The sequence below is a fragment of the Lithobates pipiens genome, unplaced genomic scaffold (assembly GCF_037356315.1).
Source record: "Lithobates pipiens isolate NorthernLeopardFrog02 unplaced genomic scaffold, aLitPip1_a1.2 Scaffold_22, whole genome shotgun sequence".
Taxonomy (NCBI): domain Eukaryota; kingdom Metazoa; phylum Chordata; class Amphibia; order Anura; family Ranidae; genus Lithobates; species Lithobates pipiens.
Window position 1 is genome coordinate 201474514 of NW_027507784.1, and position 26664 is coordinate 201501177.

At 41.3% G+C, this 26664-nt stretch overlaps 1 protein-coding gene across 8 annotated transcripts in view; it reads left to right on the plus strand.

The window, feature by feature from the left end:
* RBFOX1 (RNA binding fox-1 homolog 1) overlaps nucleotides 1-26664 on the plus strand; it is a 1314070-nt gene that overhangs the window by 326461 nt on the left and 960945 nt on the right. The window contains exon 1 of one of the 8 annotated variants that reach the window (XM_077448829.1): nucleotides 22060-22257. The exons of the other annotated variants lie outside the window; for them this stretch is intronic. The gene's annotated coding sequence lies outside the window, so the exon portion shown is untranslated. Of the gene's footprint in view, nucleotides 1-22059; nucleotides 22258-26664 lie in introns of those variants that run through there. 8 annotated transcript variants of the gene reach the window in all.

Below are 26664 nucleotides of genomic sequence, written 5' to 3' on the forward strand. Positions count from 1 at the left end.
GGGGCTGCGGGTGACTCTTCCTCTTACTCAGGACTGATACTGTTTGTAGATGGTGAACAGGGAACCCACACGGATAATACCAGAATCAGAATTGCTCTGAGATAGTATCGACGATCCATGTGGGTTTCCCCTGTTCACCATCTACAAACAGTAGCAGCCCTAATGAAGGGGGAGTCTTTTCCCCCAAAACGAACTGGCTTGGCCATGTTTTGCTACTTTTAATAAACAACTACAAACTACACCCTTTTTTTTTTTACATTTCATTGGATATTGGGTGCTCCCTTCTCTCCTACCCCTTTTAGTTTAACAGAAATTACCTCAAGGCCATACACATAGGCAGCAGCCCAGGCCCCTAAAAAAAAGATTTTACAATTTTCTTCCAGGTGTAGTGGGGCAGAAAGAGAACTCTTCCATCCTACCATCACCTAACAACCGACTGAGTCAGTCCAGCATGATCTCCAACCCTACAGAAGTTATCATCAGATATGGAAGGCATACTTCACTTGGTGTGAGTCTTGGGGCTTCCACATCAGAATTTTCTCTATTGAACAGATTATCTCCTTCCTGCAGCTGGGTCTAGACTAGACATGTGCAGAGTAAAATATTTTGCTTCGGAATTTCGTTTTCGTCTGAAAACTTAATTTATTTAGTTACTCCCGAAATTCGTTTTTATTTATTTAGTTTTTCGTTCAAAAATTGCATTCGTCCGAAAATCCACATGAATCACGGTCGAATCTGTCTTTGAAGGCTTATGGTGTCTGTTGAATGTATAAAGAAGATTCGACGGAGCTAGTATATAGCATACTTTAGAACCCTATTAAAGTCTATGGGACTCCAACGTTCAAAATCTAAAGTGCTCATTTTAAAGGCTAATTTGCAAGTTACTGTCCTAAAAAGTGTTTGGGGACCCAGCTCCTGTCCCAGGGGACATGGATCAATGCAAAAAAAAGTTTTAAAAACGGCCGTTTTTTCGGGAGCAGTGATTTTAATAATGATTAAAGTGAAACAATAAAAGTGTAATATTCCTTTAAATTTCGTAGGGGGGGTTGTCTATAGTATGCCTGTGAAGGGGCGCATGTTTCCCGTGCTTAGAACTGTCCCTGCACAAAGTGTCATTTATGCAGGAAAAAAAGTCCTTTAAAATCACTCGCAGCTATTATGAATTGTCGGCTCCCGTAATACAGAGAACACTCATTGAAAGTCATTGATAAAAAATAAATAAATAAATAAATAAAAAAAGCGTGGGGGTCCCCCAAATTCAATTACCAGGCCCTTCAGGTCTGGTATGGATATTAAGGGGAACCCTGCCTCAAATTTAAGAAAAAATTTGACGTGGGGTTCCCCCTAAATATCCATAACCAGACCCTTCAGGTCTGGTATGGATATTAAGGGGAACCCCGCGTCAAATTTAAAAAAAATTGACGTGGGGTTCCCCCTAAAAATCCATACCAGACCCTTTATCCGAGCACGCAACCTGGCAGGCCGCAGGAAAAGAGGGGGGGACGAGAGAGCGGCCCCCCCTCCCTCCTGAACCATACCAGGCCACATGCCCTCAACATTGGGAGGATGCTTTGGGGGGTCTGTGACCCCTCAAAGCACCTTGTCCCCATGTTGATGAGGACAAGGGCCTCAACCCCACAACCCTGGCCGGTGGTTGTGGAGGTCTGCGGGCGGGGGGCTTATCAGAATCTGGAAGCCCCCTTTAACAAGGGGACCCCCAGATCCCGCCCCCCCTGATGTAACGGAAACCTGCCTGTGTTACATCAGAGGGGTGCGGGGTCACCCATACGTCACAGGGAACCCCGGGTTTCCCCTTGCGTCAGAGGGGGGCGGGGTCAGGTGACGGGTGGCCCCGCCCTCCGTATATAAGAAACGTCAGCCGCCGGAATCCTTGCAGTGTCTCCTACACGGAGACAGAAGAAGGATGGATTCGCTGCGCTGGATGAGATGAGACATCGCTGGAGAGATGACCGTCCGTCGCTGGATAGCAAGAGTGGATTACCGCCGCTGGAATCTTTTTTTTATTTTTTTATTTTTAATAAAGGAATTTTTCAAAAGTGTGTTTGTTTTATTTAACCATTTTTTACACTTTCTTTGTGAAATGGTAGGGGTACTTTTGTACCCCCTTACCATTTCAAACAGGGGGGGGGCGGGATCTGGGGGTCCCCTTGTTAAAGGGGGCTTCCAGATTCTGATAAGCCCCCCCGCCCGCAGACCTCCACAACCACCGGCCAGGGTTGTGGGGATGAGGCCCTTGTCCTCATCAACATGGGGACAAGGTGCTTTGAGGGGTCACAGACCCCCAAAGCATCCTCCCAATGTTGAGGGCATGTGGCCTGGTACGGTTCAGGAGGGAGGGGGGCCGCTCTCTCGTCCCCCCCTCTTTTCCTGCGGCCTGCCAGGTTGCGTGCTCGGATAAAGGGTCTGGTATGGATTTTTAGGGGGAACCCCACGTCAATTTTTTTTAAATTTGACGCGGGGTTCCCCTTAATATCCATACCAGACCTGAAGGGTCTGGTTATGGATATTTAGGGGGAACCCCACGTCAAATTTTTTCTTAAATTTGAGGCAGGGTTCCCCTTAATATCCATACCAGACCTGAAGGGCCTGGTAATTGAATTTGGGGGACCCCCACGCTTTTTTTTTAAATTTATTTATTTATTTTTTTATCAATGACTTTCAATGAGTGTTCTCTGTATTACGGGAGCCGACAATTAATAATAGCTGCGAGTGATTTTAAAGGACTTTTTTTCCTGCATAAATGACACTTTGTGCAGGGACAATTCTAAGCACGGGAAACATGCGCCCCTTCACAGGCATACTATAGACAACCCCCCCCCCCCCCCCTACGAAATTTAAAGGAATATTACACTTTTATTGTTTCACTTTAATCATTATTAAAATCACTGCTCCCGAAAAAACGGCCGTTTTTAAAACTTTTTTTTGCATTGATCCATGTCCCCTGGGGCAGGACCCGGGTCCCCAAACACTTTTTAGGACAGTATCTTGCAGAATATTTTCTCTCTGTCAAATCTTTTTTCTCTGTCGAATATTTTCTCTATATAATCTTGGACTAATAGAGGTAAGGTTAGGCACATTCGAACACAGGTTCTATAGACACAGATTGTTGTCAGAGTCATGTCGAAACTCCTATTCTATATCGAACTGTTGTAACAATGAAAACGAAAATAAAGCATTTATTTATGTCGGATCTTTTGTGCTTTCGTTATCGTTTGTCAAAACGAAAACGAAAATAGCTGAAATTCGGACGAAAATGCATTCGGACAAAAACGAATGCACATGTCTAGTCTAGACAAGTGTTTGGCTTTCAGCACTATTACTACTTCAATATCATCCACTTTCAACCCTTCCTGCCCAGGTCAATTTTCAGCTTTCAGCACTGTCGCACTTTGAATGATAATAGCACAGTCATGTAACACTGTACTCAAACTAAATTTTTATCATTTTCTTCCAACAAATAGAGCTTTATTTTAGTGGTATGTTATTTTTATTTTTCGCTAAACAAACTAAAAAAGTCAGAAACTTTTGAAAAAAAACTTTTTTTATTTCTGTCATTTTTTTTCTTCATCACTGACTGGCACTGATAAGGTGGCACTGATGAGGAGGCACTGATATGTAAAATTGATGGGCACTGATCAGCGGCACTGATATGCAACACTGATGGGCAACAATATGCGACACTGATATGCAGTACTGATGTGCACTGATAGGTGGAACAGATGGGCTCTGGTAGGTGGCACTAATGGGAACTGATAGGTGACACTGGTGGGCACTGATAGCTGGCACTGATGGGCACTGACAGATGGCACTGATGGACACTAATAGATAGCACTGATGGGCAGCACGGATGATGAGCTACTGACAGGTGTTACTGCTGGACACTGACTGGCACTGTGATGGGCACTGGTTGACACTGTGGTGGACTCTGATTGGCACTGTGGTGGGCACTGATTGACACTGTGATTGGCACTGAGAGATTTTTTTGAGGGGGCACTGACTGGCAGGAGTTGGGCACTGATTGGCACCTGATTGGCACATCTGATGGGGGCTGTGCTGATAATCAATGTGATGTCAGCGTGAACCGAGGAATGCCATTTACTTCCTGGTTCACGCGATGATCAGGTGTGATTGTTCACAGCTGATCACGTGGTAAGATGCCTCTGCCAGAGGCTCCTTACCACGATCGGAGATGCGGCTTGTCAGACTGACATGCCACACTCTTGATCGCTGCGCTGCACATGATATATATCATATGACGCCCAGTTAGGATAGCAGAACAACTTCCCGCTCGTCAATCTGCTATAGGCCGGATGGGAAGTGGTTAAGGGCCAGATTTCTGCCATTTCTATCTCATTTCAGAAACTGATGGCTTCTCACTCCTTGGTTAATATGCTTGCATACAGAGTGTCCTGTGTAGCAGGGGTATTCAATACCTGGTGGCTCCATTGGATCTAAACCTGGTTCTCTGTGTACTTTTATTTGAACCCATTACAGAAATGTTCTTTCCACTCTAGACCCCAAGGTGGCAATTTCTTGTAGCCATCACTCAGATCCACTAAAGCCCCATACACACGATCAGAAATTCTGCCAGCAAAAGTCAGATGTGAGCTTTTGGTCAGAAATTCCGACCATGTGTATACTCCATCGGACTTTTGCTGGCAGAATTCCAGCCAGCAGAAGATTGAGCGTAGGTTCTCTATTTTTCAGTCTGAAAAAATTCTGATCAGAAATTCCAATCGTCTGTACAAATTCCAACGTGAAAAATTCCTACGCATGCTTGGAAACAATTAGACGCATGCTCGGAAGCATTGAACCTCATCGTAGTGTTGTACATAACCGCGTTCTTGATAGTCGAAAGTTCAGAGAACTTTTGTGTGACCGTGTGTATGCAAGCCAAGCTTGAGTGGAATTGTATGGGGCATAATTCTGGGAGTGCTTCCTGGGAGTTTTGGCATCAAACAAAGGTTTCCCAGATTTGCAAGGTTACCACTTGGTATTCTGTTCACACTTTCTCTAAGTTGCATCATGTTGAAATTGGGCCTTATTTGAGGCCAATTTTGATTTCAAGGTCCTCCATCCAGCTCTTTGAGCTGTAGGCAGTCCCCAGTTTTCTAGGGGGGTTTATTATTTTTTTTTTATTTCCCCTCAGTTGGACTGCTTTGGAAATTTCCAATGCAAAATACGTATTATGCCCCTTAAAGCGGAGGTTCACACAAAAGTTGAACCTCCACTTTTCGAAACCCCCCCCCTCCGGTGTCATATTTGGCACCTTTCAGGGGGGAGGGGGGTGCAGATACTTGTCTAAGACAGGTATTTGCACCCACTTCCGGGCATAGACTCCCATGGGAGTCTACGCCTCTTCCTGTCCCCCGTGCTGTCTGTGGGGACACGCGGGTCCCAGGAGATTGCAGGGACCAGTTAGGATGCGCAGCATGACTTGTGCATGCGCAGTAGGAAACCGGGAAGTGAAGCCGCAATGCTTTACTTCCTGATACCCTTACAGAGGATAGTGGGGGCAGCTGCCAATGATCGATTGATCAACTTCGACTGCCGACATCACAGGACCCTGGGACAGGTAAGTGTCCATGTATTAAAAGTCAGCAGCTGCAGTAGGTGGGCCATCTCTTTAATGAAAAAGAAAATCTGGCCTACACATTTTTTGTTTAGCAGTGTCCTTCTCTGAAACTGGATGGAAATATTGATAATGATAGTAACACTGATAAGTTTGACAAGGACATTGGTGGTTCCCAATTCAGTTACAACATTCCCAAAAACAACAGTCTCCTTAGCCAGAATGGTATCACTAGTTATCAGAAAAGGTTCATCATCTGGCTTTGTTAGCAGTGGCAAATAACAGGGCTTTCTGTACCTCTAATCATAGTTTCATAGTTTCATAGTTAGTAAGGTTGAATAAAGACACCAGTCCATCCAGTTCAACCTGAGTGAGGTGTCTACAATAGACCCTATCCCTGTACATTGCACACTCACATTGGTCCCTACCCTCAAGGTGCCCACAATCCAAGGTCCCCATTCATATACTATCAACAAACTAATCAACAATCATGGATACTACACTGCTCAGAGATCTGGCATTTACAGGAACAGGATGCAGGATTTCTACCACCCAGTATTGGTACATAAGGTGGGTATTTGGTACTCTGAAACATAATTCAAATACCAGGCAGTCCCATGGGAAGAGTTGGGAAGTATGGGTAAATGTTGCTTAATCCAGTGAATGTGCAGATGAATCCTAGTAAATGCATTTTACAAACCAGGTGAATTATTCATTGGTACATCTGTAGCAAATGTGGGGTGAATAGACATACTATGCTGTATATATATGTCCTTTGATACAGGATGTTCATAATATTTCAATATAAAGGGTGACAGGTCATTTTGAGAAAGGCTTTCAGTTTATAAATGTTAATTAACATTACCATTTACGTAAACTATTAGTGCTTAAATCTTTCATGTTAATATCTAATAATATATAAAGGAAACATTAGAAACAGAATATTTTAAAAGATTATTTTATTTTACCTAAATATATGTTAAAACTAATGTTATAATCCGAAGCTCCCTATGAGCTTTTTTCAAAATAGGGCATCCTTAGATCATTCGTGATGAATAAACATACTAGAAGCTGACATAACAAAGAATGTGTTGGAGGCACCTGACAATCTCAGCAGGGAGATCTCATTAAAACATACACACACACCCAGACACATACATACACGAAAAGAACTGAGCAATAGCTGGGAATTAGGAAATTTCCAGGGAAATCTGGCTGATATCCAGACAGAGGGGAAACACCACTAGCTGTTCACATACTTATTTCGGTAAGATTCTTCTGGCTGTTGATGTAAACAGTTCTGCTGTTATGGGCTCAGTGCCCTTGCTTGGTTCACACTATGCTTGTATATCTGGCTAACTGTTACTAACACAAAACAGTCTGGAACTGTAAAGTCAAACAGGCTTATCTAATAAGGCAGTGCAAAGAGCAGTGATGAAGCACAATAATCCATAGAAACCAACCAAATTGCAGCTTTTATCGGTTTAGTCTAGTCAGAACATTAAAAGATGCTGCTTTCATCTACTTGGCACATAGGTTATTTTTTACCAACACTAAAAATGGTAATGGTTTCTTAGACCTTTACATTATTCAAATTATTGGACAGTTTTACACAAAATTAGAGATAGGCGAACGGTTCGGTCAGAGCATAAGTTTGGGCTGAACTTTGGTTGTTCAGATTTTCGGCAAACACCGAACAATATGTGGTGTTCGTGGCAAATTCAAAAGCCGCAGAACACCGTTAAAGTCTATGGGACATGAACATGAAAGTGCTCATCTTAAAGACTTATGTGCAACTTATTTTCATAAAAAATGTTTGAGGACCTGGGTCCTGCCCCAGGGGACATGTATCAATGTAAAAAAAAAAATATATATATATATATATATATATATATATACTGTATATATATATATATATATATATATATATATATATATATATATATATTCCTTTAACCACTTACAGACCGGACCATTTTGCTGGTCAAAGACCAGACCATTTTTTGCGATTCGGCACTGCGTCGCTTTAACTGACAATTGCGCGGCAGTGCGACGTGGCTCCCAAACAAAATTGAAGTCCTATTTTTCCCACAAATAGAGCTTTCTTTTGGTGGTATTTGATCACCCCTGCGGTTTTCATAAACAAATATATGTTTCTATAAACAAAAATAGAGCAACAGTTTTGAAAAAAACGCATTATTTTTTACTTTTTGTTATAATAAATATCCCCCAAAAATATATAAAAAAACATTTTTTTCCCTCAGTTTAGGCCGATACATATTCTTCTACATATTTTTGGTAAAAAAAATTGCAATAAGCGATTATTGATTGGTTTGCGCAAAAGTTATAGCGTTAACAAAATAGGGATAGTTTTATGGCATTTTTATTAATATTTTTTTATTATTTTATTTTAGTAGTAATGGCGGCGATCAGTGATTTTTATTGTGACTGCGACATTATGGCGGACACATCGGACATTTTTGACACATTTTTGGGACCATTGTCAGTTATACAGCAATCACTGCTATATAAATGCAGTGATTCCTGTGTAAATGACACTGGCAGTGAAGGGGTTAACCAGTGGGTGGCAGTGTAGGGGTTAAGTGTTCCTGGGGGTGTGTTACTAACTGTGGGGGGTTGGGCTTTCATTTAGTGAACACTGATCTCTGCTCAAATCACATGGAGCAGAGATCAGCATCACTAGTTGCTAGGCAGAATGGAGAAATGCTGTTTACAATGGCATTTCTCCATTCAGCCATCCCGTGAGACGATCGTGGGTATGCCCGCGGTGATCGAGTCCGCGGGACCCGCGACCGGACTCACGGGGGTCCCGACCGGCATGCGAGCGCGCCGCCGGCGGCGCGCTCGCGATGGCAGGGCGGCATTGAAGATTGGATGTACCTGTACGCCAATATGCCTGCCCGTGCCATTCTGCCGACGTACATCGGCGTGCGCTGGTCAGGAACTGGTTAATTATTGTGCCTGGGGGTGTCTATAGTATGCCTGTAAAGTGGCACAGTTTTCCTGTGTTTAGAACAGTACCACAACAAAAAGACATTTCTAAAGGAAAAAAAGTAATTTAAAACTGATCGCGCCTGTAATTAATTGTCGAGTCTCAGCCAGCAATATAGATAAAACTCATTGAAAAAAATGGCATGGGTCCCCCAGTCATTTACCAGGCACTTTGGGTCTGGTATGTATATTAAGGGGAACCCCAAACCAAAAATTTAAAAAGTGCCTGGGGGTCCCCCCAAAATCCATACCAGGCCCTTCAGGTCTGGTATGGAAATTAAGGGGGACCCTGCACCATTTTTTAAAAAAATGCCGTAGTAGTCCCCCCAAAATAGGTATGGACTTAAAAGGAACCCTGCATCAAAATAAAAAAAAGCCATAAGGGTCCCCCCAAAATCCAGACCCTTATACGAGCTCACAACCTGGTAGGCCGCAGGAAAAGAGGGGGGATGAGAAAGCTCCCCCCCTCCTGAACCATACCAGGCCACATGCCCGCAACTTGGGGAGGGTGCTTTGGAGTAGCCCCCCCCAAAGCACCTTGTCCCCACGTTGATGGGGACAAGGGCCTCATCCACTCAACCCTTGCCCAGTGGTTGTGGGAGTATACAGGCGGGGGTCTTATCGGAATTTGGAAGCTCCCTTTAACAAGGGGACCCCAGATCCTAGCCTCCCCCATGTGAATTGGTAAGGGGTACATTATACCCTACCATTTCACAAAAAAGTGTAAAAAATAGTAAAAAAGACAGGAGACACTTAGGGACAAGTCCTTTATTATAAGATAAAAAAATAAAACTGTCCCGCGATGTCCATTCATCTTCTATCACAAACCGAAAAAGCTGAGGTTGGGGTCCCTCTGTGACGTAAACAGGTGACCCCAGTTTCCTCTGATGTCACAAGGCATCAAAGGGGGACGGGGTCATCCGTTTACATCACCGGGTGGCCCCACCCTAAGCTATATAACAGCTGTCACCGAGAAGAAGCATCAATCGGTGGAAGCCTCCCATGGAGGCGGAGCTGTTGTATTTTTTTCCTTTTTTTGGCTCGTCGGGTGGCATGATAGAAGATGAATGGACATCGTGGGACATTTTTATTTTTGAATTTTTTAATAAAGGACTTATCCCAAAGTGTCTCCTGTGTTTTTTACTATTTTTAACACTTTCTTTTGTGAAATGGTAGGGGTACAATGTACCCCTTACCAATTCACATAGGGGGAGGCCAGGATCTGGGGGTCCCCTTGTTAAAGGGGGCTTCCAGGTTCTTATAAGCCCCCTGCCCACATACCCCACAACCACCGGGCAAGGGTTGTGGGAATGAGGCCCTTGCCCCCATCAACATGGGGACAAGGTGCTTTGGGGAGATACTCCAAAGCACCCTCCCCATGTTGTGGGCATGTGGCCTGGTACAGTTCAGGAGGGGGGAAATCGCTCTCTTGTCCCTCCTCTTTTCCTGCGGCCTGCCAGGTTGCATGCTCCATCTGGTATGGATTTTGGGGGACCCTTACAGCATTTTTTTCCATTTTGGTGCAGGGTTCCCCTTATTTTGGGGAGACCCCTGCACAATTTTTTATTACATTTTTGGTTTGGGGTTCTCCTTAATATTCATAACAGACCCAAAGTGCCTGGTAATGGACTGGCAGGGACCCATGCTGTTTTTTTTCAATGAGTTTTATCTATATTGCCGAGAGCCAACAATTCATTACGTTTTAATTTACTGTTTTCCTTTAGAAATGTCATTTTGCTGCAGTACTGTTCTAAACACGGGAAAACCACTACTTTACAGGCATACTATAGACACCTCCCAGGCACGATATTTAAAGGAATATTTAATTTTTATTATTTCACTTTAAGCATTATTAAAATCACTGCTCCCGAAAAAACTAAAATTTTTAATACTTTTTTTTGCATTGATAAATGTTCCCTGGGGCAGGACTCGGATCCCCAAACACTTTTTATGACAATAACTTGCATATAAGCGTTTAAAATGAGCACTTTTGATTTTTCATGCTTGTGTCCCATGGACTATAACGGTGTTTGTTTGTTCGTCCAAATTTTTTGCCAGTTCGGATGTTCTGGTGTGAACTAAACCGGGGGTTGTTTGGCTCATCTTTACACAAAAGCAACTTTCTCTTATGGGTTCTCCAACTCTTAAGCAACTAGTAGTCCTAACATACCTGTGAAGGACTTGATTTATCATGGTATAGCTAGTAGTAGATAATCACATATAACTGGACTTGTTCTGTGATGTTAAAGATGTTTTACTGTTTTCCCATACAGCTTCTTTCATTGAGTGTGAAATGCATATCTCAATTTCACTGTTGAAATTGAGATATTGAGATATCACCATTACATATGATCCTCTCATCATCAAACTGCACAAACAAGCTTTTTAACTTGTATCCCAAAACTTTTATCTATGCTTTAGCCTTAACACCTATCACTAAACACATAACATCTCTGCCAACGTTTAACGCTTTATACATGACAAAACCAAACTGCAGCAATTATTATCCACAGTCCCATCATTTATTTAATCATTTTCAGATGTCTTCTGGTGGGTCATGAGATGTCTAAGGTCCTCCTCCTCTTTGCCTCTGCTCCAGCTGTACCCAGCCCTAATTTATGTAGAAAGCCCTATCATCAGTGCCATTCTCTGCAGCAATATACTGTGAGCTTTGTACAGCAGGATATGGCATCCCTTGCTGCGTGTCTGTGATAAACTGGAAGTGGGTTGAATGATGTTGGCCATCATTCACTCCAGAGGTAAACTAGCACTGGACTATGTAGGATGATGCTTGGGGTGCAATGAAGTATGGGGAATGTTTTTTTTTTTCTAGGTGCAGAAGAGAGAGAGTGTGTTTAAAAATCTGTAAATGAACAGTATGGTGACTCTGAGAAATATGAGGTCTGTCATTGCTGTTCTTCTTGTTAAAATTCTAGTTGCTTGGCTGTGTTTCTTAACTTTTTTTTGGTTGGATACTAAAACAGCATTGAAACCAAAACATCTACAAAACAAAACATATACATGACAGTCATCTAGAATTCCAAAAGGAGAGTTCATTAATTGCTCTGATAATCTGGAAGTGGATCGACTGATGATACCAATCATTCAGTCTAGAAGAGGACCAGAACTAGATTATGTAGGATGATGCTGGGGGTGCACTGAAGTGTGGAGAATGTTTTTTATATAGGTGCAAAAGGGGAAGGGGGAGTGTGTTGAAAAATCTGGAAATAGGCATTTAAATGACTCTGTCATGATTGAAATATGAGGGCTACCATTGCTGGTCTTCTTCTTAAAATTCTGGCTGCTTGGTGGATTTGAAGCCAAAACATCAACACAACACCCAGAAAACTTAAATTCTAAAAGGAGAGTTCATTAATGGCAGCCTCAATGATCCTCTCATGACTGCCCCTCAGCTCTTAAAACAGTGAAATTAAACTAAAAACCCTATTCCTCTACACTAAAACGGATGTAACCTATAACTTAAGATATAAGACTACACTATACCAATTTTCTTTATACCCTTCAGACTTATTTTTATGGCTTTCACTGAAAATGAGTGTCCCTGAGTTGGCAGTGCTAACAAGTCCCAATCCTTTTCTGGTCACTCCTTGTCATACTGGTTCCATACTGTAGCAAAGGCTATACAAGAAGGATTCTGTCTTTGATAAACTATGGCCAGAAAATCTTTATGGATGCAAAGTGTTTGCGTTGGTTTAAGTGAAAATAAGAAAAATTATCCTCCATCCACAAACCTCTAAACCTGAAAAAAAAATGTTGACTTGCTGTATTCATTAATATGTTTTATTTATTTATTTTTTTATTTTTTTATGCAATTACACCATTTTGTTCACATAATTGATAACTATCCCCATATAAAAATCTCCTGCATGAAAATGAAACAATCACCTGCAACTGGTGGCTGCTTTGTTTAACATTTTTGCTAGACTACACAACTTTTTAATATCAGTGCAATTTCAGAAAAGGTCAGTAAAATTTGTATTGTCAGTTTTTAATTGCCTGGTATTTGCAATTTTCATTTAAATTGACAATGGACCTAAAATAGATCCAAAGGTATAACCTTTTTTTTCCATTTTGGATAGAGTAAGCAAGGGTATAACCCCCGTAATTTATTTTGCCATCTGTGTCCCGCTGTGCAGAATTTCCTTCGCTTCCTGTCCCAAAGCCAAAACAGCCAAAACATACAGATATACGAAGTGTAATCCTGTATTGCCAGCTTTCTAAACTTGACAAACAGCACAGCTACAGTAGATTCTGACCTCACTTATCTACACTGAAATTAAAATATATAGCTTGGTCATAGACCACTACAACCTGTAGTTGGATATTGAAGGAGCAGCAATACATTGATAAGGTCAACTATGTGCTTTCTTCTCCTATAAGCCAGTTATCTGAGAACTGTACAATGTAGTAAAGCCCGACTGGCTTATAGCCCTTTCCTGTCCTAGTCTGGGAACTACAGGAGTCTAATATGCAGCAAATATACATTTAAAGACTTTTGTATAACAAACATAAGTGGGTTACATTTATTGGTATTTTACACATGACTGCACTTATGTTTTAAAAGGCTCTTCTTTTATGACAGTCCTTGTAGGATTTGTTTCTAATTATTAAACATTTAAGAAATTTCATAACGACCCTTTTTTAGTTGTCGTTATCATAGCAAAAATCTTAATGCATCACTTCAGCGGATTTGATTAAGCTGTTGTGGCAATCCTGTTGTTTAACAGTTATTCTTTTTTTCATCCTACTGAGTTGCTTGATGGTTGACATCAGTCGCAGGGAGCACATATCCTTTCTGCTTGATTGAAAAGGATACAGAATATCTTGTTCTCCATGCAGGATCATGCTGATTCAGCCTTGCAGTGCTTTGTACATGGGGAGAAGAGGATTACTTATCAAAGTGTTCCAGCTGCAAAACTGGTATAATACATAAGCAAACACAGGCGAAGGATTCATGCAACTTCATTAAGGGTTAATTTTGAAGTTCAGATTATTCTTTGATTCAGGTCACTGGTACTGAATCAATAGAGAATATTAACCTTTAGAAAATCGAAAATTCCTTGCCATAAAGTTTACTTTATTGTTAGTAGATACTTGTCATGTGGATTGCCAGTTGGGAATTATATGTTAACACTACACCTTAAAGCCAATCTCTAGGCATTTAATTCAATTTTGCATTAATTAAACATAATCATTGTATTTTACATAGAGGACAGCACATTGATTCTTTTAGACATGCTTGAAATTACTGTAGAGGTAATGCACTTTTAGCAACATGCAGTCCTTATCACAATCTCTGAACTGTTTAAATATTTTGCTGTTTTAATTGGGCAAAGCTCTAAAGCTTTCTGGTTGTGTCAAAGCTTGCGCACCATCCTGGCAAACATTCCTATTGGCTCATCACTATTATGACTGCCTCACTGACTAATAGGATTGTAGATAAGATAGGATGGGGCACAAAGCAGTACAAAATAACAACATATAAAAAACAACATGAGAGCGCCTACATCTAGGTGTAGTGATTTATTAAAAAAATTATAAAAGACAATAAAAATGCACTCTCTATTTAACCGCTTGTCGACCGCCCGCCTCACGCCGATATACGTCGGCAGAAGGGCTTGTACAGGCAAACTAACATACCTGTGCGTTGCCCTTTAAGAGCCGGCCTGTGGGTGCACGCATCGCTGATGGAGAGCGTGCGCCCGGCAAGCTCCGTGCGTCGGGTCGCGGGTCCCACGGGCTCAATGTCTGCGGAGATACCCACGATCATCTCACGGAGAGGAAGAACTGGGAGATGCTAATGTAAACAAGTATCTCCCCATTATGCCTAGTGACAGTGTCACTGATCTCTGCTACCTGTGATCAGGAGCAGAGATCAGTGACATGTCACATGTAACTACACCCCCCCACAGTTATAATCACTCCCCAGGACATACTTAACCCCTACACTGCTCCCTAGTGGCTAACCCCTTCACTGGCAGTGTCATTTACCCAGTAATCAGTGCATTTGTATAGCACTGATTGCTGTATAAATGACAATGGTCCCAAAAATGTGTCAAAAATGTCCGATGTGTCTGCCATAATGTCGCAGTCATAATAAAAACCTCTGATCACTGCCATTACTAGTAAAAAAAAAAATAATAAAAATGCCATAAAACTATCCCCTATTTTGTAAACACTAATGCCTTTGCACAAACCAATCAATAAACGTTTATTGCAATTTTTTTACCAAAAATATGTAGAAGAATACATATTGGCCTAAACTGTGGAAAAAAAATTTTTTATATATTTTTGGGGGATATTTATTATAGCAAAATGTAAAAAATAATGCTTTTTTTTTCTAAATTATCGCATTTTTTTGTTTATAGCGCAAAAAATAAAAACCGCAGAGGTGATCAAACACCACCAAAAGAAAGCTCTATTTGTAGGAAAAAAGGACGTCAATTTTGTTTGGGAGCCATGTCACACGACTGCGCAATTGTCAGTTAAAATTACGCAATGCCGAATCACAAAAAGTGCTCTGGTCTTTGGTTAGCAAAATGGCCTGGGGCTTAAGTGGTTAAAAGTGGATCAAGGCTTGTCATAAACACATATAGCCCTCCAGAGAATCACTGTAAGGCTGCAGAGCTCAGCAGGCATGTGGCTAGTTGAAGCAGAGTTCTTGATGGAACATAAGCAACAGCAGCTTCCAGAATTAGCAAGATGGCTGTGGCTCCAAACAGCACCTCTCTTGGCTGGGTGATGATGACAGGAAGTGAAGGAGGTGTGACCTCTTATGTGCCCCCGTTAAATGAAGGTTGGGTTCTAGTCAACACAATAGCTTATTGATTTTCTTTGGGGCACAAAGCAGTACAACCTGGATTCGGGGCTAGTTGAAGGGACTATAGGCTGCTACAGGTATGAGCAGGCACCTATAGGAGTCTCTGCATTATACTTGTTTTCCCCTCATGGTAAAGAAATAACATTAATAGAAGGGAGAGCTGGGGAATGAACTCATCAGCATGCTACTGCAGCCAAAGACCGGGGCTGGTTCTGGGCCAACTGCATGACAGGGGTACCAAGGTCACAAGAATTTACACTATGTCTGACATTTCTACTATTGACCATTCTAGTTAGCATTGAGGTAATTAAATTTAGATGTTTTTAGAATAAGGGACATGCCCATGTCATATAAAAAAAAAAAACAATAGATTTTATTCAATTACTAACATAGTATACCTTGTTATACAATCATGAGCATTTCTTTGCTAAGACACTACTTGTAGTGTCTTGTGAATGATTTGCCAAAAGGCACCACTGACAGAACGTATATAGTAATAGTATCTTCCTCTGTTCCAAAGCTTCCATGGCCTACTATCTCCCTGATGCCAGGTCAAAACGGAGCTACCTGTGTTCCAAGTATACTGCAGACAACACACTTAGGTTAACTCTATTCCATGCAGGTATAAGAATGAGTCTGTGCATTGGGACCGCCCTCCCTAAAGCATTTCACCCACCCTTGCTTAGTCATAAAGATAGACTAAGCTTTGGTCAATGAACTGTGTTATAGTGGGTGGTCCCGAGGTGGGCTCGTATTGTTTTGGCTTCATGAAAAAATGTGTGGCTGATTGCTGTTTTTTTTTATTTTTTTTTTTTTTAGGTGACTTCTGCTAGCATCATTCATAAATTCATATATATATATATATATATATATATATATATATATATATATATATATATGTATATATATATACATCTTTAAGAATTATTAGTAATTGTTTAAATGTTGCGCATTAAGTAACACATCCAGCTCCTTTATGAATCTACTAAATAAACTTGAATCAGATATTATAGAACATTATTCCACATTTTCAGTGCTCTTACAGTAAAGAACCCTTTCTGTATGCAGAAGTAAAACTTTTTTCCTTCTATTTGCAAAGAGTATCTCTGTGTCTTTTGTGGTGATTGTTCATATTTGTCAAGTTGATTTAGTTTAAAGTGAATCTGCACACAGATTATGCACACTAAAGTAATTACATGTTCTGTTGTAAGCATTAAAAGCACTTTAAGGCCTTGTAAACATGGGTGCCTAAGGCTGTACAACTTAAAATTTGGGTGTATTTCCCTTCCCAAAAGTCATAGGTGAGGTACAATCAACCAAAGAAATCAATGGCTGTATGTGATTGTACACTTATTTACACTCTTGCATAACATATACAGTGGTGTGAAAAAGTGTTTGCCCCCTTCCTCATTTCCTGTTCCTTTGCATGTTTGTCACACTTAAGTGTTTCGGAACATCAAACCAATTTAAACAATAGTCAAGGACAACACAAGTAAACACAAAATGCAATTTGTAAATGAAGGTGTTTATTATTAAAGGTGAAAAAAAATCCAAACCATCATGGCCCTGTGTGAAAAAGTGATTGCCCCCCTTGTTAAAACATACTATAACTGTGGTTGTCCACACCTGAGTTCAATTTCTCTAGCCACACCCAGGCCTGATTATTACCACACCTGTTCACAATCAAGGCATCACTTAAATAGGAGCTGCTTGACACAGTAAGGTCCACCAGAAGATCCTTAAAAGCTACACATCATGCTGAGACCCAAAGAAATTCAGGAACAATTGAGAAAGAAAGTAATTGAGATCTATCAGTCTGGAAAGGGTTATAAAGCCATTTCCAAAGCTTTGGGAATCCAGCGAACCACAGTGAGAGCCATTATCCACAAATGGCGAAGACATGGAACAGTGGTGAACCTTCCCAGGAGTGGCCGGCCGCCCAAAATTACCCCAAGAGCGCAGCGACGACTCATCCAAGAGGTCACAAAAGACCTCACAACAACGTCCAAGGAACTGCAGGCCTCACTTGCCTCAGTTAAGGTCAGCGTTCATGGCTCCACCATCAGGAAAAGACTGGGCAAAAATGGCCTGCATGGCAGAGTTCCAAGGAGAAAACCACTGCTGAGCAAAAAGAACATCAAAGCTCGTCTCAATTTCTCCACAACACATCTTGATGATCCCCAAGACTTTTGGGACAACATTCTGTGGACCGATGAGACAAAAGTGGAACTCTTTGGAAGGTGTGTGTCCAAGTATATCTGGCGTAGAAGGAACACTGCATTTCATAAAAAGAACATTATACCAACAGTAAAATATGGTGGTGGTAGTGTGATGGTCTGGGGCTGTTTTGCTGCTTCAGGACCTGGAAGACTTGCCGTGATAAAAGGAACTATGAATTCTGCTGTCTACCAAGAGATCCTGAAGGAGAATGTCCGACCATCTGTTCGTGTACTCAAGCTGAAACGAACTTGGGTTCTGCAGCAGGACAATGATCCTAAACACACCAGCAAGTCCACCACCGAATGGCTGAAGAAAAACAAAATGAAGACTTTGGAGTGGCCTAGCCAAAGTCCTGACCTGAATCATATTGAGATGTTGTGGTATGACCTTAAAAAGGCCGTTTATGCTCAAAAACCCTCTAATGTAACTGAATTAGGACAATTCTGCAAAGATGAGTGGGCCAAAATTCCTCCAGGACGCTGTAAAAGCCTCATTGCACGTTATCGCAAACGCTTGGTTGCAGTTGTTGCTGCTAAGGGTGGCCCAACCAGTTATTAGGTTTAGGGGGCAATCACTTTTTCACACATGGCCATGATGGTTTGGATTTTTTTTCACCTTTAATGATAAACACCTTCATTTACAAATTGCATTTTGTGTTTACTTGTGTTGTCCTTGACTATTGTTTAAATTGGTTTGATGTTCCGAAACACTTAAGTGTGACAAACATGCAAAGGAACAGGAAATGAGGAAGGGGGCAAACACTTTTTCACACCATTGTATAAACATATAAATATGTGAATCTGGATGTGGACTGCCTGCATTCAGGGGTTTACAGTGAAATGCATGTGCATGTTTACGCAGGTACCAGCATATACCCACGTACTGCCATTGATTTCTATAGTAGCTGTACAGAGCACCTGTGAGTCTCAGGCAGGAAAATAGGCCCATATTTTACATTGTACTGCCCCAGGGGCCTCTGTGCATGAGGAATAACACAAGCCCTCAGTCATTTGTGTAGCTATAGGCATTGTGGAGACATTCATTCATATTCAAAGGTCACCACATAGGCACTAAAATCGTATTTATTTTATGTTATGCAGATCTTGGCATCTTGCCAACCTTCCAATAAAAACAAATGTTTCAGTGTTTTTTGTCATTTCTGATGATCTTTGGGGATAAATTACTTCATACATGCAACAAGAGATATCAGGGATGGCTTTCAGGTTAACCATGTAACACACATGTGCAGTAGAATAGAGGACAGGCTTTAATCTTCACACACTGTGCATACAGTATGTGTTTCTTGGGTGACAGAGGTTTCTGTGCAGCCTTCAAAGCTTCTTCTATCTAGTAATGAGCCTTTTGGAATGGCTTTCAATCATGCGATCACTTTGACAGCCAATTGCAGTGGTCATGTGATAAGGCAGACACTCAAACATTTGCTTTTATCTATGCCGTAATAGCCCAGGTAAAGGAATACAGGAGCTGGATGGGAAGAGGTTAAGAATATGTAAACCCTTTAAAGTCCGTAGTCTTGGCGCAGGTGTACTTCAATATTGAATTTCAACTGTAGACCATTCTCTGACAGTGGCGGCTGGTGTTAAATTTTCTGGTGCTCAACCCCTCCCAGCCAGTCAACCAAGAACTCCCCCCCCCGGCACTCGCCCCATCCAGGTCATGGCTTCAGCGACTTCCCGTCTTTGTCTTCTCCGGAGTCCTGGTGGTTGGTTCTCCTCCTGGCCAATCAGGACTTAGGACTTGTGGACAATCGGGTCTTACGACTCCCAGCCAATTGGGTCTCATTTGGAGGAGAAACATGAAGACATTAGTGAATATTAATTTGTTAATGTCACACAACTGGGTGAGCTTCGTGACACAGTGATCTGCGCCCCAAGCGCAGATTAGGGGCCAGGTGCATTGATTAGGGGGGCGGCACCCCTGCATGAGCAGCCGCCACAGTTCTCTGACCATTTATGGTTGTGCTGCACTAACATGTAATCTCTATTAGTTTCTAAAGCTTACTGAATGTTTCTGAGATGATGATGATATCCTACTGTACTAATGAAGAGTGAGAGAGACTTATCTACATTTATTTTACAATTTTGGTATACTAGGTGTACATTATACTGAGCTCTGTTGCCCTAACCTCAATGAGAATATCTTTTTAAATACAATTACCCTGAGGGTAATTTCACTGTAATTCATATGTACCTTGAACCCTTTTCAAGCTTGTATGCACATATGTTTGTGATTGCATGTTCTGCAGGCATGTATTAGAAAAGATCCACCTGATCTGTGAATGTTGTGATCTAGAGTAAAGCCTGATTTGTGCTCAATTTCAAAGTGAAGAATCAGTAAAGGTGTTTGTTCTGCTCAGATTGTTCTGCCTCCTATGTTGTATAACCAAGTAAATATAATTGTGCATTTAAATCCCTATGTCTGAATCCATCTATTTACACTGCATATCTGTATCTATGAATGTACTGCAATTTAAAGGAGCTGTCCACCCTGAGCTCATTTACATGGGCTTCTCCTATGGGTCACAGGAGTGCAATTCATTTTGCACTCCTGTGACCCGTTATTAGTGGGTAGCGGTCTGAAGTCCGCTCTTCAGGCATCGTGTCATCCCGACAATGAAGTCTGGATCCGCCAGGTGCCTGGACTGATGCCCTTCTCAGTCTCTCAGCACTCCACTGAGAGGGCTGCTCCCCGCCTCACCACAGCTCAGTGCTTCAGTGAGCGAGGAGGAGTAGAGCAGGAGAGCTGCTGATTGACAGACAGCAGCTCTCTGCTCAAGGATCTGTGAGAACCGGTGTTCGATCACTTGATTCTCCCTCTAAAAAGTGATCCATGGTGAATTGCTTTTTAGAGGGAATTTGGGAGGCAGCAAATAGGGGATATGTTGCCTTGCCATTGATTGTTTGAACCCCTTAAAGCCAGCACCAACACGCAATGCATGTAATTTCAGAGTGGTAATGGTACAGCCCCATCCACGTGAATGGGTCATATTCAGTGGGAAGCGCTGCTTGATGATTGCAATAGGGGGCATATTTCTAGCTGCGCTGCGTAGCACTGCATCCACAAAAAAACAACATCTGGCTGTCGTTACTCAACCACCTGTTTTGATTGCCTCCCAACCACAAGTGTAAACTTAGTCTAATGCCTTGTACACATGGTCGGACATTCCGACCACAAAATTCATCTGATTTTTTCTGACGGATTTTGTCCCAAACTTTTGTTGCATACACATGGTCGGACAAAGTTGTCGAAAAAAATCAGATAGTTTGGAACATGGTGACGCTCGTTGCGTACGATGGGACTACGTAGAGGCTAGTAGCCAGTATCTTTGGTCTTGTAATTTGATCTGAGCATGTGTGGCACTCTGTCCATCAGAATTCTGTACAAATGATTGGAAAAAGTCAGATCGGATTTTATTGTCGGAAAATTTTAGATCCTGCTCTCAAATTTTTTCTGTTGGAATTTCCGACAGAAAAAGTCCGATAGAGCCCACACACGATCGGATTTTCTGACAATCGGACCTTTTCTGACCGTGTGCACAGTGCATAAGTGTGTGCCCACAAGTACCGTACAATAGTATATATAGAATATATACACATCCCACGGTGTATATATAATGTACAATAGTGTGTGTGTGTATGTATATATTTAGATGTGATATATATAGTATATATACTGCATAATCACACACACACAGTTTAAATCTTATGCTTATAAAAAGCTGTGATCCACAGCTACAGCACAGTCCAGATCCCCAGTATTCCCCATCAGTATGATATGGGGTATCATACTGACAAAATTGTCTTTACTACGAGCAGCCTGTTGGGTTCTTTTTCACAGATAAAATCCCTATTGTTTTAGATTTTCTTTCATATCATGTAGGTGTCTATGCCATGCCACCCACACAGTAAAGCAAGTGAGCTGTGAAATATATTCATTGTTAGAGTACAGGGGAAATGGAGGCAAGCAATCAGCAGTAATAATGTACGACAGTGATGGGAGGCTGGCAACATTACCTGCATTATTTCGGTTGCCTTTTTCATTATAGATTTGGGAAATAGGCAGCAATTCGATTATGGTATGATTTGGGATACAATTGCTTGTCGCTCACTGACCCTGTCACAGGGGTATCAAATGAAAAATCAGCTCAAATAAAGTTTGCGGTGCATTAACCGGACAAAAGCATTGCCTAGCCCTAGAGCATGGTTTTTCATCTTCCAGGGTTTTGTAACTGCTTTACAGATATACAGTATTTGTACCTTAAGGCAAAAAAGGAAGGATTGGCTGTGATGTATAGGAATGAGCACAGTCGGCCAATGATGTCTGCTCCCCTCCCCTACCAATGTGCAAATCTCAGCTCCTCTCTAGCTTGTGAGAAGCAGCATGATTAATAACACTGAGAGAACCTGCCTGTTGGATTATTAATTTCTCATCCCTTTTTCTTTCTCTTGCGCACACCACTGATGGTTTTTTTTATGCTTTTTGTCTTCCTTTTTTTGTATGGAGCTACGTAGTAGCCACTAGCCCTGTCTCGTGGCCATCCAACCTCGCAAGAGGCACACTTCACAGTGGGGTGAGTTGGTCTATTTGTTGTCAGCAATTTCATCACGAAACACTGTCAGTAAGGAGAAGCGTTAAATGCCTGCTCACAGTTGCTGATGCCTTCACATGCTGCAACACATGTTAAGAATGACCTAAAAAGCAGGTGGAATAGAACTGCATTGGCGGGCTGACAATATTCTAATCAGCTGTACTGAGTCCAGTAAACGGCTTGTAGAACAGAATGAAAAATGTTGCTATTTCAGCGAGTTTAGTGCAACCCTTTTGAAGTCTTTATTTCAGTCAGGTTTTACAAATTAACAGACGCTGGGACTGTGTGGTTAGCAACTGAGCAAACTACCATTGTATTATCTTTTGCAGCTTAGCTTCATTGTCTGTAGAACGGTTATGTCTGCACCAAGGTTACCGCTGAATACTCGTGTTTGTTATGGCTGAGAAAAATGTGTGCCGTTTATTGGCTGTAGTGGCTTGACCCAAATGATCTGAAAACTATGTTTGTTTGGAATAAAAGAACCGTTTATACTGCGTGCTTTTTTTTTTTTTCCTTGAATAAGTCAGTTGTGATTGGCTGACCAAGTCATGTGTCCGGCTATATTAAAAGGGGTTCCACATTTCCATACCATAGGTACTGTAATGTATTACGTTTGTCAGTAAACTTTGCAAGAATGTTTGGTGCAACATCATTGCAGAAGCACCTTTTGGTCCCTATGCTTACTCCTCCCCTTTAGTTTTAGATGTACACATGTATATACAATATATATATATATATATATATATATATATATATATATATATATATATATACATTTTTTACACTTACTGTATGCTATATGTACACACACTTACACACACAGCATGCAATAATATAGTATCACACTCTTGAATTGATTTTACACAACCTTTGCATGTACCCAGTGTCCTATTGCTACCTATTTTCCCAAATGTAAACATTACGGCTTTTGATGTAGAGTCTACACATGTAAAAGTGACTCTGCCACTTAGGCCATTTACAGTAAATAACTGTTTGACTGGCGGGGTATTTTTGTGTCACAAAGCTCTCTTTAGCTCAACAGTAGCAGTTTTTTTTTCATTTTTTTACAAGGTAAACACCGCTTTCAGAATTTCAGGCTTTTACTATACTTAGCCGATCATGCTGCTGATCCATTAATAACACTACAGCTAACTCCTGCCTTTTTTTCTCCTTGCAGTCGCTGTGTTTACACTGCTGTTTCTCCCACTTCTCCTGGCAATCTCACCAGCTAATATACAATTAATGTTTATTAAAAGCAGTTTTGCTGTCAGGCATAATACAGGAGCTATTCGGCTTTAATTGCCGAGAAGGATATTTTCAGCAATAGCTTCAGAATAATTATTTTCATAGGAGCAAATGAGCTTGTCAGCTGGTTTTGTTATTGCCATTCAGATAAATAAATCAGTTATTAGAGAATAATCGAAATTGTACAGTCACTAATTGTTGTCATATATGTCTCCTTCTAGAACAGATTGCAGCAGAACTTGTATGGCGAGGATGTTGTGTTAACCCAACTCGCATATTGTGTTGTTTCTAATTGATGGTACACACCATCAGAGTAGATGTGCAATCTGGGATGAAAGTAGTTAATTCTGCCAGCAACACGGGGAAGTTTTTTTTTTTTTTTTTTTTATACCTTCTGAATGATCAGTAGGAGTAGAGAAGTAACACTAGTGATATGACTGTTGAATGTGGACTGTGATTGATTTAGCATCATTTTAATGGCCAATGCACATTACAGGACAATATTAGCTCAATATTATGTATTGGCCATGATTAAGAAAATGTGCTTGTCTAGCATTACTAACAATAACAGCAAATTGAAAATATAACTGTTTTTCCCATATATAAGCAGGTCATGATGTATACAGAAACACTGGATAATGCTGCAATGAATAAATAATAATGTGCATTTTGGCCATTTAAATTATTTTCAGATTCCCTAGTCTGAAAATGCATATGAAGCTATTTACGTCTAGATCCACAGGAACAAATAATGTAGATGGGAAATCGCCTGAATTGGGACGAAATGGTGGAATACCTCAGCTGTTACATGAGCAGTTGTTTGATCTTTCTGTTTTTTTAATCAGTCTCTGACTCTGGAGGTTTGGAGGACAGAGGGAGTGATCAAAAGAATAATGCATGGCATTATCATAAGACTATGAAGGTATATCTGCAGTCATTTTCTCCCATAAGCTCATGGTTAAAGGATAAGAATACAGCCACTGTATATTCACATATCCAGTATGACTAAAACATACATAATCTATTGACAATTTGAGTTACTTTTGGGCCAATTATTGTTTATCTACAGAAAGCCATCTATCAGATTGCTAGAAATTTGTGTCACCAATCATACATTAGCCATAGCGCATCTCATACCTCAGTGATGTAACCAATTCCGGTAGAATTACAACCCCCAAAATGGTACAAAAATTACTGCAAATATTGTAAATATGTGACATATAATAATGGAATGTTAAATATAAAGCACACAAAAGGCTTGACTTCAGGCCGGTAGAAAAGCAAAAAAATAAATAAATACAGTAATGTGTTAACATGTCTTTGCACATATTTATAAATTGCAGATAGGTAATGATGATTCTGTTTTGGTGTCAGCCTATTGTAATCTACTGTACAGACTGAGAGAAGGAGGATCATAACTCTGAGCAAGTTAGGCCTTGCTGACAGTGAGCATGGTGACAAGAGGAGAGAGAATAGTGATAACCTCATAAATATTCTGCTGTTCTATTACTGTCCAATCCTCAGGATGGGTGTGTGTGTTAACTAAGCAGTGATGTTGCAGTGGAGATTGTAGATCTGGCTGTGTTTTATGGCTGTGGTGCCAAGATCAAAAAACGAATTGCACAGAACTTTAACCCCTTTTTCTGGTATTTGTACGTATTTTAACTAGATATTGATCTGCTTGCCCGGAGTGTAGCTTAAAATGCTGAATGGTTTTATATATTTCAAGGATGAAATAGTAGAATGTAGGTAACTTAAGTGTGTATTCACACCAGGTGTGGTAGGTCTGCATTGAGCAGGTATGCCAGCTGTGGTAGGACTGCATTGAGCAGGTTTGCCAGGTGCGGTAGGACTGCATTGAGCAGGTATGCCAGGTGTGGTAGGACTGTGTTGAGCAGGTATGCCAGGAGTAGTAGGACTGCATTGAGTGGGTATACCAGGTGTTGTAGGACTGCATTGAGCAGGTATGCCAGGTGTGGTAGGACTGCATTGAGCATGTATGCCAGGTGTAGTAGGACTGCACTGAGCAGGTATGCCAGGTGTGGTAGGACTGCATTGAGCAGGTATGCCAGGTGTGGTAGGACTGTGTTGAGCAGGTATGCCAGGTGTGGTAGGACTGCATTGAGCAGGTATGCCAGGTGTAGTAGGACTGCATTGAGTGGGTATGCCAGGTGTGGTAGGACTGCATTGAGCAGGTATGCCAGGTGTGGTAGGACTGCATTGTGCTGGTATGCCAGGTGTAGTAGGACTGCGTTGAGCAGGTATGTCAGGTGTGGTAAGATTGCGTTGAGCAGGTATGCCAGGTGTGGTAAGATTGCATTGAGCAGGTATGCCAGGTGTGGTAGGACTGTGTTGAGCAGGTATGTCAGGTGTGGTAAGATTGCATTGAGCAGGTATGCCAGGTGTGGTAGGACTGTGTTGAGCAGGTACAGTGCCTTGCGAAAGCATTTGGCCCCCTTGAACTTTTCAACCTTTTGCCACATTTCAGGCTTCAAACATAAAGATATAAAATTTTAATTTTTTGTGAAGAATCACCAACAAGTGGGACACAATTGTGAAGTGGAACGAAATCTATTGGATATTTTAAACTTTTTTAGCAAATAAAAAACTGAAAAGTGGTGCGTGCAAAATTATTCGGCCCCTTTACTTTCAGTGCAGCAAACTCACTCCAGAAGTTCAGCGAGGATTTCTGAATGATCTAATGTTGTCCTAAATGACTGATGGTGATAAATAGAATCCACCTGTGTGTAATCAAGTCTCTGTATAAATGCACCTGCTCTGTGATAGTCTCAGGGTTCTGTTGAAAGCGCAGAGAGCATCATGAAGACCAAGGAACACACCAGGCAGGTCCGTAATACTGTTGTGGAGAAGTTTAAAGCCAGATTTGGATACAAAAAGATTTCCCAAGCTTTAAACATTCCAAGGAGCACTGTGCAAGCGATCATTTTGAAATGGAAGGAGTATCAGACCACTGCAAATCTACCAAGACCTGGCCGTCCCTCTAAACTTTCAGCTCAGACAAGGAGAAGACTGATCAGAGATGCAGCCAAGAGGCCCATGATCACTCTGGATGAACTACAGAGAACTACAGCTGAGGTGGGAGAGTCTGTCCATAGGACAACAATCAGTCGTACACTGCACAAA